This window comes from Cyprinus carpio, unplaced genomic scaffold, assembly GCF_018340385.1.
Source record: "Cyprinus carpio isolate SPL01 unplaced genomic scaffold, ASM1834038v1 S000006800, whole genome shotgun sequence".
In the NCBI taxonomy this organism is placed as follows: Eukaryota; Metazoa; Chordata; class Actinopteri; order Cypriniformes; family Cyprinidae; genus Cyprinus; species Cyprinus carpio.
In genome coordinates, this window is record NW_024879386.1 from 634,359 (window position 1) to 660,105 (window position 25,747).

The 25,747-nt window shown below is 37.2% G+C and overlaps 1 long non-coding RNA gene across 2 annotated transcripts; it reads right to left on the minus strand.

The window, feature by feature from the left end:
* Nucleotides 1-19,256: 19,256 nt before the first annotated feature.
* On the minus strand, nt 19,257-24,969 carry LOC109095211. 2 transcript variants are annotated; one of them, XR_006159942.1, is made up of 3 exons: nt 24,639-24,969; nt 21,838-21,934; nt 19,257-19,699 (listed from the first exon to the last, which is right to left on the minus strand). It is a non-coding gene; the product is annotated as an uncharacterized LOC109095211 (long non-coding RNA). The 2 variants fall into 2 exon arrangements; XR_006159941.1 differs by lacking the exon at nt 24,639-24,969 and adding an exon at nt 22,031-22,374.
* Between the last annotated feature and the right edge of the window lie 778 nt (nt 24,970-25,747).

Consider the following 25,747-nt stretch of genomic DNA (forward strand, 5'->3'; position numbering starts at 1 on the left):
TTTTGGATTTCATGAGAGCTACACATTCCAAAAAAGTTTTGGGACAGGTAGCAATAAGGGGCCGGAAAAAGTTACATACATATACAATGTACATATAAGGAACAGCTGGAGGACCAATTTGCAACTTATTTGGTCAAATTGGCAGCATGATTGGGTATAAAAAGAGCCTCTCAGAGTGGCAGTGTCTCTCAGAAGTCAAGATGGGCAGAGGATCACCCATTCCCCCAATGCTGCGGCGAAAATAGTGGCGCAATATCAGAAAGGAGTTTCTCAGAGAAAAATTGCAAAGAGTTTGAAGTTATCATCATCTTATTATTCTACAGTGCATAATATCATCCAAAGATTCAGAGAATTTGGAACAATCTCGGTGCGTAAGAGTCAAGGCCGGAAAACCATACTGGATGCCCGTGATGACGGCCCCTTAGACTGCTCTGCATCATATACAGGAATGCTACTGTAATGAAAATCACAAAATGGGCTCAGGAATACTTCCAGAAAACATTGTCGGTGAGCACAATCCACTGTGCCATTCGCTGTTGCCGGCTAAAACTCTATAGTTCAAAAAAAGAAGGCCATATCTAAAAACATTGTCGGTGAACACAATCTAATTCTGGGCCAAGGCTCATTTTTAATGGACTGTGGCAAAGTGGGAAAACTGTTCTGTGGTCAGACGAATCAAAATTTGAAGTTCTTTTCGGAAAAACTGGGACGCCATGTCATCCGGACTAAAGAGGACAAGGACAACCCAAGGTTGTTATCAGTGCTAAACTGTCATAAACTCAGGGTGAATCTTAAGGCTTGCATACATGCTTAGTAGAGGACTGGTGCCGGTTTTCTCACAACTGAAAACTGTGTCACACGCCATACTCAAGGCCAATACTTTCCTGTGAAAATCGCCTGTCCAAGTCAGCCAGCAGTGACTCAGTCCACCACATTTTTATTTGCGGATTTATTAAAAAAAATACACAGAATTTCCATTATTTAGTTAAACTTGCTAAAGCTGTAAAATACTGAAAAATAGACTCCTCTCATGTAGCCTATTGCGACAAGGGGCTTTTCACATATCGCGTCTTCTGCACGCTCAACTCAAATGTAGACACATGGCAGGCATGCTCATAATGGAAGCTATGTGGTCTGCTTATGCAGTTTATGCATCTCTGATGGTATGGATTTGCATGAGTGCGTGTGGCATGGGCAGGCTTAACACATCTGAAAAGGCACCATCAATGCTGAAAGCTATATCCAAGTTCTAGAACAACATATGCTCCCATCCAGACGTCGTCTCTTTCAGGGAAGACCTTGCATTTTCCAACATGACAATGCCAGACCACATACTGCATCAATAACAACATCATGGCTGTGTAGAAAAGGATCCGGGTAACTGAAATGGCCAGCCTGCAGTCCGATCTTTCACCCATAGAAAACATTTGCAATATCATAAAGAGGAAAATTCTACCAAAGAAGACCTAAGACAGTGGATCAACTGAGAAGCCTGCTATTAGACAAGCATGGGGACGACATTCAATATTCCTACACGTTAGGCAACTGGTCTCCTTCAGTCCCCACTACGTTTGCAGACGTTATAAAAACAGAAGAGGGGTTATGCCACACATGTGGGTAAACATGGCCTTGTCCCAACTTTTTTGAGATGTGTGTTGATAGCTATGAAATTGTTTTTTTTTTCCCTTAAAATGATACATTTTCCCGCTCAGTTTTTAACACATTTGATGTCATCTATGTTGCATTCTGAAATAAAATAATTGAAATGTGAAAACTTCCACTCATTGCACTTCTGTGTTTTTTCACAATTTGTACAGTGTCCCCAACTGTTTTTGGAATCGTCGGTTTTGTATTTTTGAGACTAGATTATGATTATATATTTTTTCCTTTTGTTATTTTTTCTTTATAAGACGGTTGTCTATATTTAGTCAGATTGTGTGTAACACAAAAGAGTGATGATCGTTCACCACACAACATTTCTGAAAAAGTGGGTATCGAGCCAGCATAGTTTAAGTACACACTGTTAAAGTAATAGGATCTATTTCAAGTATAAATATAGGTTAAATATTGGTCTCTCTGATTGTACCATTTTTTTTGTCCTACAAGAGAATAGCACATGGGCTGGTCGACATAATATATACTGTACTGACAATGGGTATTTTCATACACTATAACAGCAGTTATGTTAGTGCACCAAAATTTTATGATGATTGGCAAAATATAGATTTCACATCAAATCATTTTAAGTATTATTTGCTGAATGCCTTAGCAAATTAAATACAAACTAATAAATAGTTGAAACAATATACGGGTAGTTTCAGGATACATATTCAAATAAATATTTTAGTTCTAGAATTATTTAGAAATATTTTGTTTAACATCCATGTGCAACCAACAATAAGAAACATGAAATACCTTTTGGAAGATGATGTTTTTTTCCTCGCTGAAATTTGGTTGCTGGCCATCTTTTGAATGGTCACTCTTCACAGACACAGAGCTGAACACATGTGAGCCGTGATCTTACACTAATGACACCAATGAACATAGAGAAAAAAAAGAAACAATAATGAAGGAGGCACTCCAGTCTAATTTTTTAAGTTTTAATGTTATAAGTTGCAAAAATAGTTAACACAATGCTATAATTTAATACCTTTTGGTAGATGATGGTTTTTTTTCTCCCTGAATTTTGGTTGCTGGCCATCCTTTTTACCTGTCCACGTCTTCACAGACCACAGAAGCTGAAACACATGTGAGTCGTAAACTTGCACTAATGACACAAAGAACAGAGGAAAATTAGTACAACCACATTAAATGCAGTTGAGGAGCACAAACTCTTGTTGGTCCTATTGATAAGATGAGAACATACTAAAACAAAATTAAATTACAACAAATTCTAAAATTCCAATTCTAAATTATTTGCACTGGCTCCCTGTCAAGTTCCGAGTTTGATTTTAAATCATTAATGCTTCACATTATATAGGCACTGCATGGTCTGGTCCCTCATATCTTTTTGCACTTTTTAACTTTATATACACCCAAGCGTTATTTTTACGGTCCTCACAAGCTTGGTTTTATTAGTATTTTCACAGACACGGTTGCACTTTTGTAGGGGACAGGACTTTCCTCTTCTTCCTAGGGGGCGGGGGGGGGGGGGGGGGGGGGGGTGGGGGGGCTATAGGTCTTTGGAATGCACTCCCTCTACTAATTAGAGATGGGCACAGAATCTAAGTTATTTTAAAATCTACTTAGAAAACTCATATTTGAGGTTAGCTTTTTTCTTGACTGTATTATATTTTTATATCTTAAGTTTGTTTTTAATTAAATTGTGTTGTCATGTGTGTGTTTGTCTTGTTTGTTTTCATTTATGTAAAATGCCTTGCTGAGAACTGTTCCTTAAAGGTGCTATATAAAAATAAAGTTTATTATTATTATTATTATTCTATTACATATTATTATAAACAAAATTACCATCATGTTTCTATTGCAATTAATATACCAGTAACAATTAACTGGTTGTCCACGTGATCAAGTTTGATAAAAGAGAACCAAAATCTTTTGCAAATTTCTCTGTAATAAACCTATCCACTGGTTTACACTGTAAAGCAAGAGTTGAATGTACCTTTCTATTCATTTTAAAGTAGGGCTTGTCAGATTTAAATTTGTTCACTTAATTATGAAAAATACAGCGAATTAAAATATTTTAATTACAGTTAGCTATGTCAAGGTAATTTAAATGCCAAATAGATTTGCATACGCAGGGTAGGAGTTGTGGAAGTGTACTAAAACTGTAAATTAAATTAATTTTCATGCGGACATAAGCCTTTGTAAAGGTGTAAAATCGCGTTTCAAGCGTAAGAAAAAAATGCTTTGGCAGGCATTTTACTATTACTCTAATTGTAATTCAAAGTACTGTGAAACTGCAGCTTCACCAATGCTAAAGCAAAATAAATATGATCTCTGCCATTCTGACTTCCCATTTTTCTGCGACTACACTTTTGGATGTTTGTTTTCGCTAAATACAGGTCAAAAGTTACTGCAAAGCCTGAGAGACATTGAAATTTGCAAGCGAAAACAACAGTTTAAAGAACCGCAAAACAAAACGGATCAACAGCACTGAACCAGTCTCTGTGTGAAAAAAAAACTTACTGTCGCAAATGTCTAAATGACGTGTTGTGCACGTGTGGCAAAAAATTCCCGAAATAAACTGTTATGTACAGCTCCGTCTTTCTTTTCTCTGCGCTTACCAATTTTGCCACGATTCTCTCACTAACTGAGGTTTCGCTTAAGCGTGAGGGAGAGGGCGGGTCCACCACCTTCTTGTGTAACCAATCAAACGAGGCTCTCGCTGACTCTCCATTTACTCTTATTCGATTGGTAAATAAACCTTATGCCCAAAACATTAATCTTAAATTTAGTTTCGGATCGTTTTCTCGCTGCCCAGAGATGGTACTTTTAAACGTACACACAGGTTACATTGAAAATAATATATAACAAATTAATTAAAACCAGGAAAAAATACTTTATATCCAAAGTGCTCGTGAAAAAAAACAAAAACCTTACCAAGATTGCAGCTTTTACAACTTTGTTATTCGTAATTACTGGTTCATTTTAGGCTGTTTGTGGCAATATTTTAATGACAAATGTCGGAGAGTGGATTATTGTAAGACGAGAGGGGTGCCAGTTCGAATCTCACTTGCAGCGGGCTTGATCTCCCATATATAGATTTGGTGCTCTGCGCGCCCTCAGATATTACGTGTAACTCAAACTTTGTCCTGTGTATGCGCAAAATCTTACCTCTGTTTCTCTGAGATGCTTTCCTCAGCTGGAAGTCCTTTCCTCGCTCCTCTGACATACTGCAGCTAAGCAAACTAACGTGAAAACAATCAGTTGTTCAGCATGACCTGATAATGACAAAATGTTACTGAAATGAATAGCAATGACAATTTAGATGGATGAATGTTGATTATTATGGAATGATTTTGTTTGTGCTTGCATGAGAAATGACGTGGAGTCTGATCTATAAAAATCTCTCAGAACTAAGTAAAAAAGGCAGGTTGAGAAAACGTATGGATCTAAATATGCTGTACCTATATTAATATACTAGTACATAATAAGCATGATGTGGTAACACTTTACAATAAGGTTTCATTTTAACACTTGATTTATTAAATAAATAGAATTTATCAGAATAAATGTTATACAATCAGTAATGAAGAATAGCTTTTGAAAATAAAAGTGTAAGCCATCATTATAGTGAGGTGCCAATGAATAAGACAAAACAAAATCCTAGTGTCGTGCGGTATAGATGGAACAACGGCAGTCCACCACCAGTAGTTCTGATCTCCGCGGGGTCTTTGAAAGCCCAGACCGAGGCACTGATTAGCAGCACACTCCAAACACCTGCGCCCCGCTCACCTGGTAGGAGACAGACACAGAACACAGTCAGGAGTAGGAGCCACGGAAAAGCCGTACAACCCCCTCCCTTGACGACAGAAGTCTACCAAGAGAGACTCTAAAAAAAAATACCTACACACACTACCCCCCCCCACACCCAAACCTAGCCAATTTAACGAGCATACATCTCACTTCTCAATATAGGAAACTATGAAGTGATAACATCAAATGTTAAAAATACTCAACTTGGTCCTAGGGGTTATGGCTTGGATACAACCGCCCAAGCTGCCAGCATATGCACAATGGCTACTACTTGAATCCATCAAACCCTCCCCGTTTCCTCCCCTCCCCAGTAGTTCGCAATTACCCGCCCTCCCGAACTCCAGGCTCCAGCAAGTCCTGGTACCTGGAAAGCCAAATTTAAGGAGACTAGGCAGAGAAAAGAGATGGGAGATACCAGAGAGAGAAACAGACAGGAAAAGACACTGACTCACTCCCGGCTCACACGGGCAACGGGACCAGGCGTCATCCATAATGTTCTTCACACCCCGATGTGCCGGATCAGTAGGCTATACGGTTGTAAAAACTAACACCCAGCGCATAAGGCGCTGACTTGGTCTCTTTAGAGAAGATCAATAACGTTAGTGGGTTATGATCAGAATAATGGTAAACTGAAGCACGGCACCCGCCCCTTAAATAAACATCAAAGTGTTGTATCCCCATATTCAAGCCAGTGTTTCGTTCCTCGATGGTCGAGATAAGTTATCTGTGGCGGTTAAACTTTTTCGAGAAGAAACACACTGGCCGATCTACGCCTTGCTCATTCCCTCTGCAAGAAGCACAGCCCCAGCACCCACGTGACTAGCATCGACCTTCATCTGAATGACTGGTCCATGCGGGGAGCCATTAAAACAGGAGCAGATGTAACACAACAATTTCACATTCTCAAAACGCGGCCTGACAAATCGCGGTCCAATCAAATTTAACTGACGGGCCCCTCAAAAGGTCGTTCAATGGGGGCAACGACGGTGGAAAAGTTAGCACAGAAGCCCACGATAATAACCCCACCATTCCTAAAAAACGTCTAAGCTCAGGTTTTGGTAGCTGTAACAGGGTAAATTAATCAAAGCCACCACCCTTCGCGTGCACAGGCCTCACCTGGCCCTGCCCCACCACCTTCCCCCAAATAAACAACTGCTCGCATGGGCAAACTCGCACTTACGATATTTCCAGTTGGAAACGATCTTCAACCTAGCCGTGTAAAAAGAGCCTTGATACCTCAAGATGTTCACCACCCTCCCCTATACACTACCAAACATCATCCAAATAAAACAGCACAGCCCTGTAAAACCAGAGACTACGCGGTTCATTAGTCGCTGAAATGTGTACGGGCTCATTTCGTAACCAAACTCAATAACAGAGTACGAATATAGGCCAGACGGCGGTTAAGCTGAAACCTCACTGATACCCCGAGGTGTCAAAGTAACCTGATAGGTAGCCCTTTAAGTAAATCAAACTTACTTACGAACCTGGCGGGAGCCTACCCGGTCAACGACAGTCTTCAACCCTTGGGAGCGGAAAAGAGTCTGGCTTTGTGATTGTTATTTAGCTTCCGATTAATCGGTTGCAAAATCTATACGTCCCGTCAGGTTTACTAACTAGAATACAAGGTGAAGCCCCAACTGGAATAAGAGGGTTCTGCCAAACCATTATTCAAGAGATACTTCACCTCTGTCTTAGGGGCTGCTGTTTCTCAAATGGACACCGCTAGAAACCTCTGCTATCGGCTTCAGTATCACCCACATCAATGTAATGTTGAATCAAGTGAGTGCACGACGGTTTCCGTGTGCTGAAACAAGGCAGGAAAGTAAAATCAACGACTCAACTTCTAAGCCCTTCTCCTTGGACAAATGCCAAGTAGGGTGTCCAAAACTCAGACAACTTCTCTGAGTTTTCTTCAACCGAGGCTGGAGCCCACAGATCGTATGGGCTAAACCAAATACTCATCACCAACCGCTGCCCCCATGTGGGAAGAGAAGCTAGCTATCCCAGCAAACTGCCCCCCCCCCCAAGCAAAGCAATGACCTAACCTGCATTCCCCCGTCTCCTGCTGCCAGAAAATGGGAGGACCTACTGTAGTAAGGTTTCACAAATATTAATGTGACAAGAGGTTGCGTAGTAAGTCTACGGTCCGGAGTTGCAACTAGATCGTTCAGGGTATGACACCTTCCGAACAAAGCGCCCGTGTCAAGGACCTGCATATTTAGCCAGAAAGGGAGAACCGGCTATCAGCAACAGCGCCAGAAACCTGATCTCCCAAACTGGAATATTCTGCGGCTCAGCCCGGCGATTCATACCAGACTATTAATGTTCTTTCTGAGCCTTTAGTCCAGAATTTCTACACCCATCTTCACAAGCTAAGAACAATTTCCGGCGACAAGCCGTTTCACATACTCCAACAAGTGTAGGACTTTTTTTTTTTCAGGACACCGTCAGTTTAGCCTGTAGGACAGATAAAGGCCCACGGACTCTATGGCGAAACCAAATCATTAGGTGAAAAACCCTTAATTTCCTGTGTTACCTCACGTGGTGCACGCAACAACCATGAAGCCCTTCCTCCCCGGTCTTTGCCTAAGCTGAACACAGTAACCCCTAAGCAGGGACATGAGGCTGGTGTGAAAAAAACGCGCAAAAGAGCCTGCGCTTTCGGGCGCGTTGATAAGCACTACGAGCTGATTGTTTTAAGCATGCAGCTGCTCCAGCACTTCTGAAAACAGATGACGTAAAATTGGAGCCTCTGTCATTGGATAATCTGTGGGATAACACAAGATGGAGATAAACTGAGAGAGAGGCCTTCACCACCGCCTTGGTAGAAATTGTACGTAACGCATAGGCAGCCGGGTAAAGGGTGGCACTGACACAATCACAGTCAACAGGTAACACACCCTGACTTTTGCTGGAGGCATATGGGTCCCCAACACACCATTTCCGATAAAAATACTCAAATGGTTTCCCTAAAGCGGGAATAGGGTTAAGTGGAGCGGGCTTGATCACCTGATTAGGCTTTCCAGTTAATGACATGTATGAAGGTTTAATGACGCATTGGCCACATACTTCGTAGGCAAGAGCAGTAGAAGTACTATAAAGTGTCATACGTCTCCGCACCCCAATGGGCCCGCTATGTTATCCATTTGAGCCGTCTGTAGTATCAAGTTTCTAAACTTCACAGGCACTACTATTCTGGAAAACAGGATCTCTTCAAAACGTCGTTAATCTGAGGCATCCACGTACGAACCACCACCACATCCTGAACAAAATAAACCCCTCGTGGCACTATGTGTCGTTCCTCAAACAGGCAAAACCCCAGCACACAGTTCACGTCAATGTTGAGTCCGTCACTTCTGAGCTACAACAAAATCACTAATGACAGAAGGAAGATGGCAAATCTGGCAAAACACTAGGCTGTAACTCAGGCTTACGATTTTTCTATAAACGCTAGGATAAGAGAGTGACAGGCCGAGGCTAGACGGTCGATAGCAAGTGTTACTGCACAGGCAGGGGAACACCTCAGGTAAGCTCTGCAGGCTACTATACAGCATCTGATGTGGATAGATGGGACCACTCTTAACCACCACAGGTGACGGCCACATCACGGCCAAACACGCTCTACAGCCAAGTTATTACCCAAGATTAGCTGTACATCCATCTTAATGTACAGGCAACGAATGGCGCACAGCAATGACAACCATCACCCTGAACTAGGTCTGACTGTAGCTCAATCGCTAGGCAGAGGACAGTTTACAACCTGCACCCATTCCCCGCACTAAAACATTACCATGCTGGACTCACTAGAAGAGGCAAAACAGACTCTAGAAAAAATTCACAGGCCCCGTAATCCTCTAAGAATTTAACTGGCACCTTTACAGAATCTGCCCACCCACGATACAAACCCATCTGTAATGCAGGAGGATACTCATTTGGACCTCGGCTTCAATGGACCTCCGAAATGGCTATAACTGGGTAGATCCAACACGCTGTCTGCAGACAAATTAGAGGAGGCACACCCACTTCAGGGTTTGACCTATGCTCATGATGCCGGGATGAACTCAGACCGTGCCGCGCACACCACGAAAACGGCAAGAGACAGGTCTTGCGCGGCAGGTTTGCTTCTCTCCCTCCTTGCTCCTTCTCAGGCAGGACACATCGTTCTTCCAGTGCCCCTTCTCTAAACAATAACGACAAGCACTCCGGACCTGCCTTGCCACGAAAAAACGGTTCTCTGGCACGTACGGACTAGTGGCACCCGGGGGGGTCAGTATAGAAAATACTGAACGTTCACTGAAACGCCCAATGCGCTGCTCGCGGTTAGCCCCTTCCTGGATTATATTCTTTAAAATTTTGGCCTGTGCGTTAAAACTATTCAGCCGATCAAAATCTGCGGCATTCTGCTGCGGTTTTTACATTCCGGCTCCATTTATATAGATTGCGATTCGGCATCAGGGCGGCGGGGATTAGTTTCTAAATTGCTCCAAAACACTTATGTTTAGCAAAATTCTTCACAGGTAGAGACGCCTACTGCCAACATACCAACGATTGAAATGAACAATTCAGCTCTCTTACTAGCATCTGTATAAGTCTGCTTTTGCTCCTTCTTCCAATTACGAACCCTAGCCCCCCCCCCCCCCCCCCCTTCGGTCTATGGCTTATGGAACTAACTCATATACCTTAATCACCAGCATCTTCACGCTTGTCGAAATCTTTCTTTCAGGCACCGACAAAGCAATAAACGCCTCCTGCGCCGTTTCCAACTAGCAACGCTCTGGAGTAACAACGTTCGTTCAGAAGTCACTCCAACCACCGATCATCTGCCACACTTTCAAACAGTGGTGAAAAAACACATCCGGATCTTTCTACATTCAACTCGGTAGCAATTCTGCCATATTAGCGCTATCAGGGGTGCGCGCTGGTCCAATCGGGACATCGCCACCGGTATCAACTGCGAATTTACTTACTGCAAACAAACCTACACGTTCCAACGCAATTTCTCGATCCACTTTTGGTTTTTATTAATCTCGCTGACGTTCCGCTTCTCTCTCTCTTTGTTGCATTTCTAACAGCTCTTTTTGTTGTTCAAGGTAAGACCCAAAGGACCTGCGAGACTCACCCAGACTTGCCCGTGGCGTTGAAACACCTTCAGGCTCCAACTCATCCATTGAAGCTATTGATGGGAGAACTTTTCTTTCAGCCAATTTAGTTCTAACCACCTGCCTTATCGCGACAATTTTAGCATTTTTTCTCAAGCCCAATTCAAAATTATAATGTTCACTAAACATCACACAACTGCTCCTTAGTCAGCGTATCTAAAACCTGATCTGATGAGAAGCAGCGAAAAAATTTATCCAAAAGTATCCATTTATTTCCTCTACAGTTTTGCTTTAACCCTTAAACCAAATTTTTAAATGAGCACATTTATCAATGTAAAGTACGGCCACCACACTGCAGCTACAAGACAAAAAAACAAACCAGAGCTTGCCTGCACCACGTCGATCCACTTCATGCATACCAAGAACAGAGATTTTTAATTTTTAATAAATAATATAGCATATATGCCTCCGCATATATATATATAATATATATATATACCAATATATATATTATATATATATATATATATATATTTTTTTTTATTTTTTTTTTTTTGTGTCTGCAACACTGCGAAAGGCTACACCTACCCCAATGAATACACCCCAAATACTTTAGTACTGGCTGTATTTAAACAACCCCAGGCACAAACAAACCAAATTATTTCTTTGTCTCCCGCACCGACGTAATGCTAAAAAAAAATCTCAACCTAATTAAACTAATCCGCGTGTGTCTTTCCCAATCATGTCCATGCGTTTAAATGCCCAATCAAACTTACTGCGCCGGATCACCATAGGATCCGAATACAGTCAACCAATTAGGCACGCGTTAATCAAAGCGGCTTACTACTCCATACCCGAATCGTTTAACAACACATCTGTTAACTACTCAAGCACCAATAGGGACGAATACACGCGAAAAACCTTATTCTACTTATTCTTGAACTAAATAGCATATCCACATTTGAGCGGAGCCTTTGAAAAAATTAAAAGGGAGCATCCAGGGATGGGTGCAATGAATAACACAAATGCACAAAAAAAGGCAGTCCACCCCAGTCGGTCTCATCTACAGTGTCTTTAAAAGACCTGGCCCAGGAACTGATTAGCACAACTCAAACACCTGCGCCCAGCTCACCTGTAGGAGACAGACACAGCACACAGGCAGGAGGAGGAGCCAGGCAAAGCCGTGACAATGGTAATTATCAGACCTGAGCTACCATGGATTTAACAATGAACAGTTGTAGGTTTATTTATACCGTTAACATATCATGATAAGCTGAAACAAATGTATAAGCTCATTGTTAATGTTAGTTACTGAATTTATTCAGTGTAACTACTGGACCTTATTCTGATATGCTTCTGGTAAAACCGGTAAAACAATGAATACTTTATTTTTCTATTGCTTATTATGTTTTATGCAATAATATGCTATGAAAACCAAAATATTAAATTTTGTTTTAGATTCTTTAATAATAATGTAAGTGCTTTCGAGGAACATCAGTGTGTGGCGTTTATCTACCTGTCTAAATTTGCATCAACAAGTGTTGTGTAATATTCAGTTACTGTAAAAAGAAACTCTTCAGTAAGGTGGGGAGTTGACATTCATATTCATTATAGTCATCTCAGGTACACTGGCAGGAGTAAACAATGAGTCAATAACCTATGCAAGCCAAGGCTAACACAGTTAACAAGAGATTTTACTCATTTATGTACATGATGATGAATATATAATGTGGAAACATCCACAAAAGCTAAAACTAAGCCATATTATGACATTGGTGATGATGACATGTATGATTTCATATCCAATTTAAAAATAATATTTTGAGGATTGTTAATAATGATAGATCACATTTATGATTTCATATCCCAATTTAAAGAAAATAACATTTGAGGATGTTAATAATAATCATCTTATCTATCTATCTATCTATCTATCTATCTATCTATATTATCTATCTATCTATCTATCTGTGTTAATTTTTGATAATGACATTTCATTTAGGACACCACCTCTGTTTGATTAAGATTTATTGTAGATGTGCTGAACATGTATCTTGGAGTGACAGGCTTTCCACTCAAAGTGTTCCAAAATATTTTTTTGAGCTGTCCACAAGCAAACTACCTCACTAAGGTTTGAAATCCCTGAAAGCCCTAATGCAATTACACCCATTTTTTTTCTTTTGATATGCAACAGGTATAAATTCCATGCAAAAAGTAATGTCTAAGTTTGTAAATGAGACTATACTGAGGTAAGCAACTATGAGGCTGATAGATGATTCCTGTGGACAAGGCCGCTAAGTGGTTCATGTGTGCCTGTATAAAGGGAGGAGTTGGGGATGGAGGGAGATTAAGCCACATGTCTGTGCAACAGAATGAGAGCAAGAATGTGAGTGGAGGTATGAACCTTACATATCTCTATTTAATTGTAGTGGGAGGAGTTACTGACTGTCTATTGCTGACTGTCACATAAGTAGTCTGCAGACTATCATGAGCTCCATTTTTATAGGCTACCTTTGACAAAAAAAGAAGTTTAAAGGAGCTTATTTATTTATTTATTTATTTATTTTTATTTTTATTTTAGCTTCAATGATAAATATAATAAAAAAATATGAATCATGATAACTACACAAATTTAAGTTAAAAAACAAACTGGTAAAAAAAAAAAAATATGACAATAAAAAAAAAAGAGATGCCCTCTGCTTAAAAAAAAGAAATCATTGAAGGCTATAAATGACACGAGGCCTGTGTTTGGGTGAATTAAAATGTTTTTACTATGCAGTCCCGCCAACCACAATCAAAGGTAAATTAGTTTCCTGAAACAAAATAAAATGCATCAATGAAAGTTATTTTCTGTTAGCTCTGTGCACTATTCTAAGTGGCTATCCAGCAAGTATACAATAATCAATAAGCAATATCAATAATTAAAAATGTATTTGAGTATTAGCATTAGGTATACAGCAGATGGAAGGAATGCATTCAAGCCAGAAATCTTTCTGCAGTACACTGTAAAAAATGGACTCATGGGGTCTTGTAATTTTCATTAAAAAAATTAAGGTGATAATTAAAAATTATGTGTGGATTTCTTTAAAGAAATTGTGATTCAGTGTTGTATAGAAAATAATGAGGATTTTTTTACTAATAAAACCAAGAGATGTGTTTTCCTAATTTTTTTTTTTTTTTAAGGAGACTTAAGCAGTTTTGGGGCTTGAATTGATTTTAAAAGAATTAGCTCAATTTGCAGTTTTATATTAGAGGTGATTGTTAGTTCCCAGCATGCTTTGCATATGGCTGGATACAGAGAGTAAATTTTGAAATTAAATGCTATTTGATGTTTTGAGTAAATGGAAGCATCTATTAATGTTAATGTTCAGTTATGTTTGACATTTGAAAGAGTTTCTGTTACACTGAAGTTTCCATTACACAGTGCAATCATTACCATAGTGCAGAAGAGTAGAGCTTATGGTTATGGATACTACTCCTCTAAGGCATTAAGCCTTGTTTAATGAGCAGTAGCTTTGCTAGTGCTAGTGCAGTATTTTTCAGTAGCTACTCCAAAATTTTCCTGCGCCAGGCTCTTTGGCTATTTCAGTCTTTTAAATGTATAAAATAACTCAAAGTCAAATACAAACAGATCTCACTCAAAATTACAGAACATTTGATAGTAATCTTAGACATTTGTGAGATCATTTCTTATTAATAATATGAAATTTTTTTGTGACATATATCATTTAATTGAGAAGATTTAAACATTAGTTGTTTTAGGTAGGAGTTCATTAAAGAAATCAAGCCTTAGAACCTTCTCAAAATATACTGTAATATTGTATAGTGTTTTACCATAATTTGTTTAAGTAGATAGCTAATACCATTTTTTACAGTGTGCCTTTCATTGGCCATCAATGACCCCATCTTAAAATGTTTGATCCTTACCTTTGGTATATTCAGTCGTGGTTTAGGGAGAAACATTGTATGTCAACTGCAGGTTAAAAAAGGGAGAAGGGAAAAAGGAGAATTTTACACAATTCGAAAGCTGGTGGAAGTTTGAGAATTAATGGCAGTCAAAGTATCCCTAGCAAGCAGATGCACAAACTACCGCAAATGAAACTAAAAATTCACTGTCACATCCTGGAATAGCCTATAAAACACATGATCATCTTTGACTTAAAATTGGTAGTCTAAGTTCTCTTGCTTAGTACTGAACCACATACTCTCTGTTGTGATGCCATTAAAATTAGCTGATGATGAGATAAAATGCAGTGCATAGTCTCTCTTTCTACCATGAGGATAGTCTATACTGTTTTTTGTTGTTTTATTTATTTATTTTGCACAGTCTCTTTTTATTATTATTTATTATTTTTATTTTTTTTTTTGCTTTGAGACACATTTGTGTGGTCGAAGTGTTAATGCAACAGTGTTAACGAATCAGATGTCTGATCAGTAAAATTCAAGTGACAAGCATAAATAGCTACAGTAAAGTGTAAAAAAAAAAAAAAAAAAATGTGATTAAGACACCCGACATGTACAAGGAAAAAATGAAAACAAACATTATATATATATATATATATATATAACATATATATATATATATATATATATATATATATATATATATGAAGAAGTTCAGATACAAAAACCCCTCTAAAAGCCATTTTGAAAATTTCCCTTTCATTAAGCATTTTTATTCGGAAGCATCCAAATGAAATGTAGTCCTATCATTTTAAAATGATCAGGGAATGTATTCTATGACAAAGGGTTTCAAAACATGGCTTCTTATAAAAAAGTGTAAGATGTGTAAGAGATCTCTGAAACAATATTTTGAACACTAAAGTTGTAGACTTCCTAAAACAGACTAAACAGAGAGTGTGTTGGCCATTGTGACTACAGGTGGAAAGATATATCTGATTATAACGTGATGAAAAAGCATTTTCTCTGGTTCTATCAGAGAAGGATTTGGTGCACTTATGTATATATGATAAACTAGTGATATCACATAAAAATAAAAAAATAAAAAATACCAGTTTATAATTCAGAAATTTTACTTAACTACAATGCCTTATGTGGGTAAGTTAAATGCTGACACACTTACCCTACAGCATTCGGCTCACTTGCCCCTATAGCTGCAATTTTGGAAGTGTAAATTATAAATAAATCAAAAATAGCTACTTCGTAGCTTATCAGTTCAGGCCATTATGGGGAAGCTAATTGTTTTGCCTGCATTTATATGTTGCTAAATTACCTATATGCATCATAAATATTTTAGACCTTGATAAATTTGCTTTGATGTAACAAACCATTACATCTGGTTATGCTGTAAATTTTACCGTGACAAGCAAAAAACAATTTTTAAAGTAAATAGGGGCCTCTTTCCATTCCTACCGCGTTTCTCCTCCTTATCACAGTCCCAGCTCCCCGCGGTGTTTCTCTAACTTACCCCACTCTTCCCAAGTTCCATTTGAAGCATTAAGCAGAAGTAAGCTCAGAGAGTTTGAGATAGCCCACTCAAATAAAGATACATCTACAACAAAGCCTGAATTATTAAGAGAATATGTTGCCTCCTCTCTTTTTAATTGTATATTTGTAATAAACAGCGCCAGCCGAAATCGAATCGCTTAATGCTGGCAGGGGTTATTTGCTCCTAGAACGGACACTGCACTAGCAATACTTTTTAATATAGACAAATTATTATTATTAGGCCAGGCTACTGGAAGGTTTTTTTTTCTTTTCTTTTTTTTTTTTTTTTTTGGCTGCCATATTCGCAGAAGTATTTTCCAAGCAAATTAAGTGTGCGTTTTTATCATAATGTAAAATTACTGAGCATGGAGAATAAAAGCAGCTCGGGTTTTTACACCAACAATATACTATAAGCATTATTTACAGAATTTACAGATTTTTCAAACTTGATGCTGCTGTGGAAGGCCAGTTTCAAATCGCACAGTCTTGTCCTCATTTAAAGCCAGTTACTTTGCTTTCCGCATTTATTGACTGAATTCCTGTCCCCCATATTGGGGAGAAATCGGAAGTAGGCCTACATATGTGCTACGTTTCATTTTTTACACGCGCTTATAATGGAGCTCTTTGAAATGCAGCCACAAATGCGTCAGTCGTTGCATTGGTTGTGTAATATAAACAGCGATATGAATGATGATCAGATATTCACTTTTTTGGGACTCAGCACATTATGTAATATTTGCTTCGTTCAATAACAGAAAAAAGACAACTCTTAATGTGAAAAAATAAAATGGGCGAAGTCGACTGGGGTGAGGGGCTTGGCGTTAGGGGGATGCCAGGCTCAAAAAATAAAATAAATAAATAAAGATTGTGAGATCTCCTGGTGAAAATGAATGCCAACCCACCTAAAGTATATTGAATATTGAATATTCTGGTCAACCCTACTGGCGCTTAGTGCCGTTACTTAAAAAAAAAAAAAAAAAAAAAAAAAAAAAAAAAAAAAAAAAAAATCCAAACATTTTTCTACATTTTTTCTTTATAAAAAACCCGAAGCGGAATACACACAGCTGAAACAGTATAAGTTTTGGGGGGATAATGGGGAAATACTGTTAGGGCAGTACCTCGGAAGAAATCGTACGCCCCTGGTCCTTATAGCCTCACATAGTCGGAAAATAAATGGCTTTCTGCTTTAGGATTTTATTTATTTATTTCTTTTTTTTTTTTTTTATGCATTTTAATGTCGAATACATGTTATATAAATATGAAATGTAGAACAAAAAGTGTTCATGGCTCCTCTTCCAGTGGGTGCCCCACACTGCGCCCTGCAACATCAGCCCCGCCCCCAGTACCCCCCAGATAAAATATGCTCCCACGGCTATGCCGTTAAGGAGGTTTGTCTAGTCATGTAATTTACACAGACACTTCTGCATTCGGAATGACCACATCTCCAATTCACTTTCTGTTCGTGTGTGTGTATGACTCATTCGTAGAAGTATGCGACATTGATGTTTTGTATTGTTCTTTTAGATTGTTTCAGAAGTAAACCTGTTTTTAAAGCAAACTGCCTGAGCTGGCAGCTGTTTTTAGCTTCTTTATCTTTTGTTATTTTAACTTACCCAGCATGTATTACTACGGTAGGGGTGGAGTGCAAAAAACACTCCCATATATTGACAGCATCAATTTATAAGGGCTGAAGTAATCTTGCAGAGAGTTTAAGTGGTGCCTTTAACTTTCAAAGAAATTGGTTGAGTTACAGATGTTGGGAAACAAAAGTGTTCTTTCCCCTTGGTCTCCATATCACTTTTAAACGGTGTTGACTCACAGCTATATGAACAGGCATACATGTGTATAAATTAACATTTAAACCACATACATGAGGAAATCCATTCTAATTCCCCTAAACAAATGTAATCCTGAACTATTCATTACTTGCAGTTGTTCAGACAGTTGTGTGCAGCAGGAACAGAATCAGAATTCTTTGAAACACTTTCGATTTGTGATCGCTGTCACATGGTACTATTATATCATGGAAAAAAATCAAAACCCAGTTTAAATATTTTTGACTGGCCATTTCGATATCATTTGCTTGATTTGAATCTTTAATCGTTTAGAATAGAGATAAACGTGGTATGCAAGTATTTTGTAGAGAGCATATAAGATCCTGTGACTACTTGTGGGTTTTTAAGTGTTCAACATTACACGCTTGGTGATTGGAATTAACGATTAAGTAAATCATATATAACATATATATAATATTATATACATATATATATACACTGTAAATATACACACATACATATATATTTGATGCTGAGCAAGTTACTCCAAAGTAAATGACATTACTGTACTATTTACTGTAAAAAAAAAAATAGTGCTTAATGGTTTCAAATCATAATGCAATAAATTATTCTTGGACTGACAAGCAAGAAACAGACATCTAAATGTTAAACTTCAGATGTGTTTGTTAAATTCACTATTGTTTTAGACTGAAATATTTCTATAGTCTATACAGTTATTTAATGCAATTACTGTAAATCCTGCCTATAATTAAACTACAGAATAATTAGGGAGCTAAATAGGACTACTCAATAAATTAATCACACCAACATTACCTGTCTACATAACTATACCACTTCCTGGAAAGTTCAGCTCCAATCCTTCTCAAACACTACTGAACCAGCTATTTATGAACTTCAGGAGCACTGGTTAATTACAGACAGGGCTGTTGGATCAGTGTTGAATTTGAACAGAATTGATCACTCCTGAAGGGGTGATTCATGGCTTCTGTTCATGTAGTTCTTTACTTCCACAGCATATATTAAAATTATGTAATGTACACCCAGCCATGGCTTACTTCACAGATTTCATTTAATATTTTGTTTTTTTTTAGATTCCAAAATATCATTTGGAGAGAAAAAGCTTTCAGTATCTATTGAGAATGGTTACAAAGACACTCATTTTTAGATATTTATCTATACAAGATAGAAACCTCAGGAGGAAACAGACTACACAAACATTCTTCTGACCAGATGTTATGCAGCCTCACAACATTAATGACACTTAATTTGTTCTTTCCCAGTTAAACAGTTTTAAACCTGAATCCAGGTCAATATAGCATTTCAATAAAGTAAGATGATGACACTGAACACCTGCTCGTCATATTACTGCAGAAGTCCCATAGCTGACAGTGAGAGTTTACACTTTAGACGTGTTCAGCTTCAATTGGTCTGCGCAGCACTGCTTGATGTTTGAAATAGTATCATGAGAGTGATTCAAAAGCATAAGAAGCTGTCTTACAGTCTTATTGCTCTCGTGGTACTGTGATGTCATACTTCGATCGGTCTGCACAGCACTGCTTCAAGTCAGACACACCTATTATCTCTTCTCGTGAAAGATTGTGAATTTGCTTTTAAATAATAAACTTGAGATACAATCAAATAATAAGGACATATTTTAACAACTGAATGCACAAAGACGAGACTGTGCTACATTGTGAACAGTAACAAATCAGGAAAACTGTTAGGCAGGACTAAATTATTTGAGCTTGATATTATGTAGAGATTGTTGTGAATGGCATATCTCTCCAGAACAGAAATCCATAATATTAGCAGTAGGCAGGGTGCAGACACAGGTGATGGACTGTGATGAGACACAGGTGTGGGAATGATCGTGGACCAGGGTTGGATCTAGGAGTCTAGATCACAGGCTGGTTTGTCCTAAGGTATTGTGTGAAGAAAAGAACACGTAAGAGCATTTTATGTAACAATGTATACAAAAAGAACATCACATCATATAAAAATGGTGCAGTTTGGGGCACCACTGATTTCCATTGTAGGGAAAAAAAAATTATATGGGGGGAAAAATACTATGGAACTAATTGGTTACAAATATTATTTAAAATTTCTGTATTCACCAGAAACAAAGTCATTTATAATTTGGTTCCAAACCTGTATGAATTTCTAAACACTTTAATCAGTGACCCCAATTACATTATAAAACATTGTTATAAATAGTTTAATATTTACAATAACTGTATCATTGCTTTTTTGTTGTTATATTGTTTTTGGTTTTGTTTGTTTTTTTTTTTTTTTTGGTGCCTTTTTAAAAAAATTCAAATTATTGTCATTGTGTGAGTATCATGAGTGTTTTAAAAATAAAACATTGTTAATAAAACTACTAAAAATTCAAAAGCAATTAGTGATTTTCTGTCTTGTGTTGCTGGATTAACAATAATGACACAGATGATAAACCTTTTATGATGGAGAAGAATGAAGAAAAAAAAATGGGAGCTTAAGCCTACCACTGCATTGCTAAACATGATCATAAAACACAACATGTGAATGTTCATCATTCATTCAACTGATTGAGTGTTATGTTATCTTAAGGACTTTCGTGGACAGCTGACTCCTAAATTTTTTTGATATTTTTCATATTCTGTCTGTTGGTGAGATAGAAATTAAGTTTAAATAGATTTTTACCTTTTATGGGCATTTTACCATTATAAAGCCATTTTTTCTATAAGTTTGCATTATCTTTTGAATCAAATTCTTACATTTAATAATTGAATTAGAAAAATTAAGACATTTGGGCTGTTACCAAGTAAAGAAATCAGTATCAACAAAATTCCTCTTTAAAATCCAGACATAAGCTGCACCTGAAGTGGCATTTACAAGTATTAACACACTGTTTAATGCAGAACATGAATGTATTTAACCTGCAGTTACAAATGCAGAACTTATGTTTTGATATATTTAACATAAAACGTTGAATACTGATATTTGAAATTACTTTAAAAGGAAGATACTTTAAATGTGAAATTAAAACCGCCAGTAGGTGGCAGCAGGTCACTGTTAATAAGTGAGTCGTTGTGATTGAACCGAATCATTTAAACGGTTGATTCATTCAGGAACGAAAAGCCATCATGTTGCTCAGAGATGCAAACCAGTGCTGTGGCTGTGTTTGGAATTATTTTTGTTGGCAAAATAGAGCAAAAACAGACAATACGGTGTCTAAAACACAAGTCTCTTAATAGAATTTATAGTTTACTGAACTGTTGTTAAAAACAAAACAAAAAAAACTACATTTGTATATGGTAATTTTTGGAGAAAAAAAGGCACTCTTCCATGTGAAATTTACCAAAATTGATGAACTATATTTAAGTGGTATAAATATACACATGTTCTACCCCCATGTCTTTTAATTTGTGATCATTCTGAATGTACTTTAATAAACTGAATCATGCAGTGAAAGAGTGCACCCTAAATGCACACACGTAATGCGTGCACTCTGTAGGTGTTTTCAATGTTTTTTGCATCGTGAGAACATTAAACAAAATAGCTAATTTGTCATGGTGTTACTTAACTATATCATGTTATGAATAAACTAAACATTCTGAATTTCTACCTCCATGTGTTTCTACTGAGTTTATGTCTGCTGTTATGCTTATTTGTTCTGAAGTCTCTAACAAAGAGACCAACAGAGTGAGCCTCAGCACGAACTTGTATTCTGCTAACTACTGCAATTCTCTCTGATGACGCAGTAACTTACCGAGGGGGAGAAAAAAATCTCTTGTCTGTCCAATGATTGTAAACAGTCATTAGGTCCGTCAGACTGAAGATTTTTTAGCGGTAATGTGACCAAAAATATTTAAGACCTATCTAATCTGAATTTAAGACATTTTAAGGCCTCATATTAGGAAAACACTATTTAAGACATTTTAAGACTTTTTGAGGACCTGCAGACACCCTGAATATAGCTGTTATATATAGCGGTTATCAAATTGTTCAGAGAAATGATTTAAATTACTAGTTTCACCATTCACTGACCAACAACAGAATCTTTAACAATTCATTACCTCGTCCGAGTGTGATAAGAGGTTCAATGGTTGAGGATGGAGGAGAGGGTCCTCACCAGGTCAGGTTTCCACAGCTGGTGCAGCAGAATTAAGGAAACTAGGGTTAAAGAAAATATGTCACAGACACATCACTCATATATCAAAGGAATAGATATAATAGATAGTTTAAAAAAGTGTAGAACATAAATCTTACAGTGGATTTGTGTGGAGAAGCAATATATTAAACAAGCGTTTTACAACAAGGTGTCCGCGTGAGTTGGAGCGTGTTAAGTCTGTGAGTTGCCATTGTAAAAATCACTCCATCCAACTTGCCATCAGACATCCACAGTGAATCAGGGCTCAAGCCTGTATTAACTGTTACAGAAATAATGGAATATAATAACAGAATTATTGTTCGTTATGAAGCTACGGTAATTTTTGCATTTATCTCCATACTAAATGTGTTTAGGTTACTGTTTTTCATGAATACCATACTTTTTATTATTATAAGTTTTTTTTCTTACTGTGTAGTGAAGAGCCATTCATGGTTTTACCTGTGGCTACCATGACCTACAAATGTATGGTACTATAGGGAATAACATGTGGTAAATTTTAATGCGCTAATATAAAGAAAAGCAAAGGCTATAAAGGACCAACTCAGATGAGCTGTCAAAATACTTATATATTTTCATATAAAAATTAGTTGTTTTTTTATACACTTTTAACACGGATGGTTTTTAAACAAATTTATATTTGCATCCCAACTTGAGCACTTTACTGTCAAATATCCATTTTCATGAGAAAAAAAAAAAAAATCATATGTTGCCACTGTGGTAAACTGATTCTTAAATTGTGTGGCACTGAAATATTCAGGGCAAGTGTAATGTGACACACAGAGAGAAAACGATACTCTTTTAGTACTGGTTAATGCCTAATAAAATATAATAACTAATAAAATAACCTAATAAAATAAAAACAACTGAACCAGGATATGAAGATATTTTAAAATATTTTCAACATATGGTGATTAAAAGTAAAAAAAAAAAAAAACACCAGGATACATTTACAAAACATAATAATACAGGTAGCAAACAGGTAACGTTAGCCCTTGACATTATGTCCATGAGGTAACCCTCCCTCACACAAAAAAAAAAAAAACCTGTACTAAGCAATATTTAACCATTAAACTGTAGCATTATTTATAACCTCTCTAAACATGAGCACATTGGGTTTCCTGTATCCAGCTCAGGAAATTTTTTTAATAATAATAAAAAAAAATTAAAAATACATGATTGAATGTCACGTGACCGTAGGCTACATATATGCGGTTTTAGTTTTAATTTTTATATGTTGTACGTTGTGATTTCCTCAGCCTACTGTACCCTCAACATTTTTGGATCATTTTTCCCACATTAATAACCTGTAAATAGCACCAGTTGTATATATTAAGTTCCTGTTCATTCACTGAGTCTGTTTCTACTACTGTTGTTTTAAAAGTTAATTACTAGTCGTCTTTATGTTTGTTTGTAGTTTGTTGTCAGTTCGTCAAGTGGTTGGTAAGTAACATTTATATGGATTAATCAGCCCTTTCTTTAAGTTATTATATTCGAGATAAAAATCATTATACATGTAAACACAGACACACACTGAATATTAAAGTTACAAATACAAACAACCTAAAACTAAATACCGAGATGTTAAGGGCGCTTTTTTTCCCCCTCGCGAAACAGCTGAGGTAACGTTACATCATCTCATTCACTTAAACGCCATTCTGAGTGGCTCCAATCACCGGTCGGGCGGGAAAATCTGAAGCGCTGCTCTGCTCAGTACTCATTGGTTTAGGCCTATCGGCACTGAGGGAAATCATGTACAAATTTAAAATGTTGCTATACATAGCTCGTGCTGAATCTAAAATCGCCACTCTGTACCCTCAAATAGGATACTTTTCGAGGGACACCCATTTGTGGTGGTCCAAAACATGAGTGGACGCTATCAAGTGCACTCATTCACTCCTATTTTACAAGTAAGATTTACACTCAGCGGCTGTCCGAAATTGCTCACTCGTTTTCATTCATTCCTACAAGTTAGCTGTATTATTGGACGTCGTAAGGGGCTTTCTCGGATTGGTGTATGCTGCTTAAGTCCTCATGGGAAGTTCGTACTTACGAGTTGACAAGTCTAATTACGACGTCGGGTGCGTTGAAGTCAGTTTAGTCGGCACAGACTAGCGGTGTACCTTCTTTTAATAAATTACAAGAAAATTATAACGGAATTTGTTAACTCTGCTTATAGAAAAAGAAGAGCAAATAATTTGCATCAGGTGTGTTTTGCAAATTAAATTATTTTTGAATAATTTATGAAGCCACTTTAATCTGTATTGCATAAAAACTTGTTATATTGCAATCCTGTCTATCAATTTCAACAAAAAAATTACCATCAACAGACGTTGCATGCTTCGATTCTGTCATGTTTCTCATTGACACGCCCCCAACTCGGAGCTTAAAGAAAATTGAGTTTCCCACTCGTAATTACATTTACATTTAGCAGATGCTTTTATCCAAAGCGACTTACAAATGAGGACAATGGAAGCAATCAAAATCAACTTTGTGGTGGCGTTCATGTGCGTTTAACTCGTAAATACGATGTATCTGACATGACTTGAACGCACCATTTGTGGTGGATTTAATGTGAGTTTAACTTGTAAATAGGATGTGTGTTAACGTTATAACAGCGGCCCGGATCAAGTTACACAAGCACTAAACATACATGTAAGACCCACTATTCCTCAACATGCACAGTTAACAGGTGTTAAACATTATTACCTTCGAGACGACGACACCCTGGCAACAGCACAAGCGCAGGCCTCGTTTCCAGCTGGTATTAACACGCATTTCGTGAATCACAAAAAGGCCTGTTCAGTGATAACAGTTTAACAAACTCAAGGTTGCGGGATTTCGTTTCAAGTTTATCAAACCAAACCATTCCATCTTCGCTCGTATCACGACGCTGATCAATTTTCTCAGTTGAATAGGTGGTGTTCTTGCAGCACCACAGTAAAGCGCGACATCAGCACCTAACAGCCAATCGCATGCCTTAAAACAGAGGAAACCTAATTAAAATCTTGCGAGACACTAAGCGCCATTCAACTCTTACCTAAAGATTAGATTGACACCAAGTACACTGCCATTTTTGTTACATAAGTTTTCTATTTTAAATAAGTGCTGTTGTTTTTAACTTTTTATTTATCAAAGAATCCTGAAAAAGTATCACTGGTTTCAAAATTTAACACCTAAAAAAAAAAAAAAAAAATAAATACATATACTAAGCAGCACAACTGTTTCCAACACTGATAATAAATCATATTAGAATGATTTCTGAAGGATCATGGGACACTGAAGACTGGAGGAATGATGCTGAAAATTCAGCTTTGCATCATAGAAAAAAATTATACCAGAGTATATTAAAATAGACACCCATATTTTTAATTTCCAATAATATTTCACAATATTACCCCTTTTCTGTATTTTGGATCAAATAAATGCAACCTTAGAGCAGAACAGACTTCTTCTGTGATCACATGATTCTTTGGAAATCATTTTACTGATTTGATGCACAAAATTGTGAAAACATTTACATTGAATACATGTATAGTGAAAATGTACCAATTTTGGTTTTAGTGAACTTTCATCAAATAAACAGCCTTAAGTAATACGATTTCTTTTAAAAACATGAAAATCTTACCAGTACCAAACTTGTGTGTAAATGTATAATTTTATGTGAGCAGATCTCTTAGGTGCAACTGATGATGCTTTAAAGAACATAATGTGATGAAATGAGAAGTAAATCTATGTTTAAACCTCAATTATGGAAGATTGTCAATCTTTGATTTAAATCAGATATACTGTATTGTATTGTACTGTAAACTATTTAT